We start from the raw sequence: 7,015 nt of genomic DNA, 5'->3' as shown, positions 1-7,015 counted from the left end.
GATGGCATATCACTCCTATGATTATGTTACAATATAAACAACTCCATCCTGCAACTCTGAATCACTCTCCCTCCCCTGTTGGTCATAAAAAGCAAGCCGCAGTGTTGTGAACTGCCTATACAGTAGGTAACAAGGCGAGAATTTCCCACAAGTTTTGTAACAAATTAAGAGATTTCTTAACATTTAAGCCTCCTTTATATTCCCCGGTCACGGGACATTCTTCTTTATTTAAAATTTGGGGGGGGGGATTATGTTCACTTATTTATTTATTTATTTATTTAATGGCAGTACTGGGGATTGAATCCAGGACCTCCTGCATGCTAAGTACGTGCTCTACTACTGAGCTATACTCCCACCTCCCAATTATTCTTTGATATGCTGCTCTGAATTATGTTGCCTAATTTAGGGGGCATTACACTATGGTGTAAGGCAACCAAATCTACAACCATTGGTGCAATACTTCTCTGGTTGAGAAACTCATGAATAAGCAGGAAAATGTGTTCACAGTACCGCACTCAAGTGGCGTCAAATGGCAAAGGATATACAAGGGCTGAGACTGAGGGGTGGAAAGGATAATGCAGGAGGACAACTCAACTCTCAGAACACAGACCCTTTCCTCTCCAAGCCCAACAATCTCCTGCCTCACCACAGCAAGCCAGTTGTCCAAGGCTCCGCCCCAGGTCCCCACCCCTTACCCTCGGCACATCTAGAGAACACTCAGCCCCGCCCCTCCTACTCGGACACCACGCCTTCACAGGCCATTAGCCACGCCTCCTCCCTGCGCGTCGGTCCTACGACCCCAGCTCCGCCCCAATGTCGCGTCTGCGCACTAGAGAACGCCCAACCCTGTGGGCGGAGCCACGCCGGCGCCGGGTACCGCCCATGGCCCCGCCCGCACGAACCCCGCGCCCGCCTCCGCACACACGCACTTCCCGCCACGCCTCCTCGCGGACCTCCACCGAGCCCCGCGGAGCCCAGCAAAGCGAGCCAGGAGCGATGGACGGCCGAGTGCAGCTGATCAAGGCCCTCCTGGCCCTGCCCCTCCGGCCCCAGGCGCGTCGGTGGAGGAACCCCATTCCCTTCCCCGAGACGTTTGACGGCGACACCGACCGGCTCCCGGAGTTCATCGTGCAGACGGGCGCCTACATGTTAGTGGACGAGACCCTGTTCTCCAACGATGCCCTGAAGGTGACGTTCCTCATCACCCGCCTCACCGGGCCGGCCCTGCAGTGGGTGATCCCCTACATCAGGAAGCAGAGCCCCCTCCTCAACGATTACCGGGGCTTCCTGGCCGAGATGAAGCGGGTCTTTGGCTGGGTGGAGGACGAGGACTTCTAGGCCGGGAGCCCCTCGGGCCTGGGGGCGGGTGCTCGGGGGAGGGTCCGCTGCGCCAGTCGCCGCCGCCCAGATGGCCACGGGCGTCCTCCCGCCGCGCCTCCTCCCTCCCTCACCTTCGAGTCGCCGCGATCTCCCCCGCGCTCGCGTCCCCTCCCGCGTAGTGCTTGCCTTTGTTCCAGGAATAGCGCTCCAGGTTCCCGCTGCCGCCGCTGCTGCCGCCGCCGGGCCTGGCTCTGAGGCGGCCGCCGCCCTCTCCGGCCAGCCCGGCCCCTCCCATGCACACTTGGACTCGGTCCTGCGCTCCAGCTGCAAGCCGGGCTCCCGTTACACACGGGGCAGACCACCCACGGCCCGGCCGCTGCCAGCCGCCCGCCCCCTGCCCGACTGCCAGGCCCGCATCCAGGTGCCCAGAGACCTTCGCTGCCACTGCCGCTGCCATCCCGGTCCACCGCGTCCCGCCGACACACTACAGCCTTCGGCGGTCCGGACTCACCCGGGAGGTATCTGAGCTGGCCGCAGCCCCTGGACACTGACTCCAGCAGCTCTCCACCCAGCCTGGAGGGGCCGGCCAGCCCTTCGCCTTCAGCGGGACCCATTGCCTCCCTACTCCCAGAGACATCCTCTGCTCCTGCCAGGTGGCCGCCAGGTCCCAGGGGTGCCTGGCAGCCAAATCGAGTCGCTCATTGTCTCCTGTGGACCTGTTAGTTTCGCCCAGAATCCGGTTCTCTTCTGAATTTGCAGCTGTGTCTCTGATGTGTGCCTTTGTTCAACACGGTGACCCCTGCACTCTGCCCAGCTCTTCTACACTACCTGGACAAACGTCTTTTCCTTATTTTCAATAAATGTCAGACGCTGTTCAAAAAGAAACTGAGTCTCAGTGAATATGGCACCTCTCCCTCCCCGGTCCAGTACATGGGGTCCATGGCTTGCTCAGAAGGTATGTCCCCTGCCGTGCTGTGGCTGGTGTTGAGCCTCGCATTAGAGAACAGAATAGAAAGCCCCGTGAGGGTGCTGGTGGTGGAGCCCCACTGGTGACCATCCAGTCCCGGATGCTGACTCTTCCAAACCAGTGGGTTCCGTGCCCCTGGGGAAATGGCTCCTGAGCTCATCTTGGCCCAGGCGATGTAAGGAGGAATCAGCTTAGGAGGCTTTGGGGACAGAGTTCCTCGTTTCCAGAAAGCTGCTTGGAAGCACAATACCTAATCTTTACAAATCGTGAATCCCACACATTTGTTGGTGAACACCTGGCAAGGTTTCATCTAATCCATTATTCAGAGAACCAGCACCATGACAGGTGGTTGAGAGAAAGCGTTCACCTTTATAGCACCTTGGTTGTTAAGTGGAGGAGAAGGGAGTGCAGAACTGCTGTTGTCAGTCCAGGTACAGACCTGCTTGGTAGCCTGCGGGGCAATAAAAGTATGACTTTCTCTAATGGGCAGAAAAGCGAAAAAACGTTCCTCCTACCGTTTCTCTTCATGCTAATCCATTAAGTCAGCAGTGCTGCAAAAAGCCTCTGCTACTTCCTCTGTGTCTCGGAAAGTTACATTTCCTGACAGGCAGATAAACCTCAGTTGGCCTTGCAAGGTAACATTCTGATATAATATTAAAAGGCCATGGAATTACTTTTGCCTCATTTTAAATTTTGGTTATTTTTCCAGAATACATGAAAGAGAGGGGGAAAGGCTGAGGCTGTTTCATGCATGTGTTAGCTTCATGTGTGGTAGAAGGCACAAATAGACTTGGATTGCAGGACAAAGAGGACTAAAGCTTATAGGCCAACCTTCGACTTCGCTACCTCTCTTCTAGATGAGGCACTTTGGTTTTTGACTTTCCATTAAATTGGTGTTTAATCACCATTAGCCTTTCATTGTCTTTCTGCAGTTCATCAGTAGCCTTTTGTAACAATCATCTATTTTCACAATCTTTATAATTACTACTTCCTCTGAACCACTTAAACTCCAGAGATACTGTTCCTTCCACTAAATTTCCATCCATTGGTGTGCAATCTCTGCTCACCACCAGGGAAAGTATTGACAGTTTTACCACTCCCACATCACAGAGGTCATTAGTACATCCCTTATCCCCAGGGATATAGTCCCCATTTCTAGCCAGCTGTCAGGTAACTGTGCTCCAACACCCTATTTCATAATCTATTTCTTAGGACCATTTCTAGTACCAAATATTGTAAGTTTCCCCAGAAACAGGTCTCATTAACACTTATAAGAGAGTAAGGGAATCAGGTTTGAGTTGAGGGAGAATTTGAAGAGCCATGCAGTTGCAATAGAGGCTTCAGCGGATCCTACAGGGCTATCTAAAGCTAGGAGGGCCATTCAGAAAAATTATGAATTGAGGAGGTGAGGCCAGGCCTTTGTGCCTCCACACTGACTAGTCATTGGATGTGGTCTTACCTGGGGGAAGTAGTTACCCCTGGTCAAAGCATCTCCTTCAACCTATAGCAATGCCTGGAGAGTGATTCAGCTCTGAGTCTCAGTAGGCTGGAAGCGGGGTTAATGAGTGCCTCCACCCTAAAGGTGGGATCTGGGCAGCAAATCACATCATCCACTTCATTCATCAGTGGGGGACTCAAATCAACATGACGGAACATAATTCAGTACTTAAAAAGAATAAGATAGCTCTATAACAGCTAATTTGGAGAGATTTTTTGTAAGGTTTTGAAATACAATATGCAGAAAACTGCCTAATGTACCCCACCTTTTATTAAATGAACATTAACCTCAAAAGGCTTACATAAGAATACACACACACACACACACACACACGCACACGATTAGCTAGGTATGAAGAAAAATACAGAAATACTCATACGCGTTTGTTAGTATGGGTCATAAAAGATGGGAAGGGGTTGATGCCATGGATGGACCAGGGAGTTTGGAGAGGTTGGGATCCACACAAAAAAGGAAAGAAAGAAGCTGCACTAAAATCGGGGGTTAATGTGTGTCTCTGAAACCTGGAAAATTTATAGAAATTTGTGAGAATTATATAGTCTTAATCTGGGTCCCGATAAGAAACAAATGGTACGCACAACTGCGGTAATGAGGGAGAATCAAAGGAAAAGACAATGTAAAAGGGTCTGGGTATGGTGAAAAGAAATTGTGACAGAGTGGATAATTGTTGTGCAAATATTCACTCCTCACTTCCACCCCCCTTTGGGATGGAGTGGACACACCTGTTCCGCTGAATCTAGGCTTCGTTGTGCACCTGCTTTCATCACTGCGATATGATCAGATATAATGATACTTAGAGGATTTCAGTATGCTTGTGTGGTTTTGCTAGTCTTCTTGCTTTCCTGTGATCACCATGAGAAGAGCTTGCCCTTGGTAGTTGTTGATCCTGCTACCTCCTTTGAGCTATGCAGTAAGTCATGTGGAGCAGATCTGAACACAATTTGCATTACAGAGCCAAGCCCACCCTAACTGCATTGTGAGGCAAAATAGCCCCAGACGGTCCAGAGTACATGAGCAAGGAGAACAGATGAATGTCAAAAGTTTGGGGGAGATTTCAGCATTATTGTAGCAATAGCTGACTAATACTAACACCAACAAGGGATTTTGAAACACACTGAGGCTAGCAAAAATAGGGAGCTGTTACCGCCCACCAAAGCATGTAGGAGTAGTAATGGCAGGGAGTGGTTATTAAAACACAATAGCTATAGAAGATAATCACTGGACAGGATTTGTGGCTTTTGGTAAGGGAACTCAGACACAGCCACTTTTCAATCTGATAGAGACAGAGCCCTCCTATTGGCCAAACTCAACCAGATACCAGAAGGCAGGGGAGCCATTTATGCAGTCCGTAAAGGTCAACCTCCTAGGTACAGAGTAGGGTGGAGAAGAGTGGTTATGGAAGGATAAATGGAAGACATCCGAAAGATATATGAACAATTAATTCCAAGCAAGGAACATTCAAAGAGATACACAATCAGATTAATAATCAGACTTTAAATAGAATAAAAATGCTATCCCATTTCAAAACTATTATATTGGTAATAGTAAAAATAATGATAATATCAATTGTTGGAGGGATATGGAGAAATGGGAACTTGCATATACTCCTTATGACAGTGTCCAACAAAATTGGAGATAAATGTGGCAATTTCTTGTAAAGTTTAAGACATACCCTACACACAACATTGTAAACTGACTATACTTGAATAAAAATACATATTAAAAAAGACATACCCTACAAACATGCAATTCCAATAAGGAAGTTGACTGCAGTGTTAAAAAAAATGTGTGTGTATGATTAGGACCTCTGCTAAGCTGTATTGTGTCTTTGTCTAAATTAATAAAAGCTTCCCCCTTATGGTGAAAGCAGCCTCAGGTGTGCACAGTGTGTCAAGCAAATTGTATTTTTATGCTTGAAAAAAAGCAACCCATAGTAAGTACGGATGCAGTCTCATTGTTTGGCTCGGTGAGCTGGCTTGGGGCTGGATTGTAGCCTCAGTCTTCGCTTGGTAACAAGCACTTAGAAGTGACAAACCTATAGAATCATAAGCAGCAGCCTGTTCATAGTCCCTGAAAATTGGAAACAACAAAAGCATCATCAGTAGGAAAATGCATACACACACGAGTATACATTCCCTTTTGTTCTCTTTTTAAAATGTAGATAATTACTTTAAATTTCAGAAAAATTGCAAGAATCGTTGAAGCAAAAATTTGTTTTTAGATCCAAAGCAATTCCAATCAAAATCAAACAGGCTTTAGAAGATACAGGAGGATATCTTCATGATCCTGGGTTAGGCAAAGGTTTCTTAAACAGGATACAAAAATTATTAACCATAAGGAAAATATATGTGACTCTAAAATTTATATGGAAAGGCAAAGAATCTAGACTAGCCAAGTCAATACTGAAGAAGTACAAAGTTGCATGACTTACATTGCTGGATATCAAGGCTTATTATAAAAAAAACCCAGGAATTAAACAACAAATTCATACTGTATAGCACAGGGAACTATATTCAATATCTTATAGTAACTTATAGTGAAAAAGAATATGAAAAGGAAAATGTGCATGTTCATGAATGACTTAAACATTATGCTGTACACCAGAAACTGATACATTTTAAATGACTATACATCAATAAAATATATATATATACAAAAAAAGCAGGAATTAAAGCATGTGGTATTAGTGCAAAGATAGACAGATAGATGAATGGAATACAATAAACAATTCAGAAAGAAATCCACACTTATATGGTCACCTGATTAATGACAAAGACATCATTTCAATTCAGTGTGAGAAAGAATGGCCTTTTCAATAAATGTTATTGGGTCAATTAGATATCCATATTGAAAAAAATGAACATTGGTCCCTACTTCCCAGCATACATAAAAATTAATTCTGTGTGGATTATAGACTTAAATTTGAAAGCTAAAACAATTAAGGTTTCAGAGGAAAATAAAGGAGAGTATCTTTATAATACTAGGTCTGGCAAAAATTTTTAAAACAGGACACAAAAAAGCACTAATTATAAGTCTGCCCTCCCTATAGATAATGTTTATTAAGACACCCAATCATACAATTTCCCCCACTTCCTGACAGCATCCAATTCAGAGCAAAGACTCACTTCCTTAAACTGTCCCCAAATTACCCAACCCAAACCCAAATATTTTACTAAATCTTTTCTAACACCCTCTTACTGAGCTGCCTTATG

The sequence above is a fragment of the Vicugna pacos genome, chromosome X, assembly GCF_048564905.1.
Source record: "Vicugna pacos chromosome X, VicPac4, whole genome shotgun sequence".
NCBI lineage: Eukaryota > Metazoa > Chordata > Mammalia > Artiodactyla > Camelidae > Vicugna > Vicugna pacos.
This window is presented reverse-complemented; position numbering follows the sequence as displayed.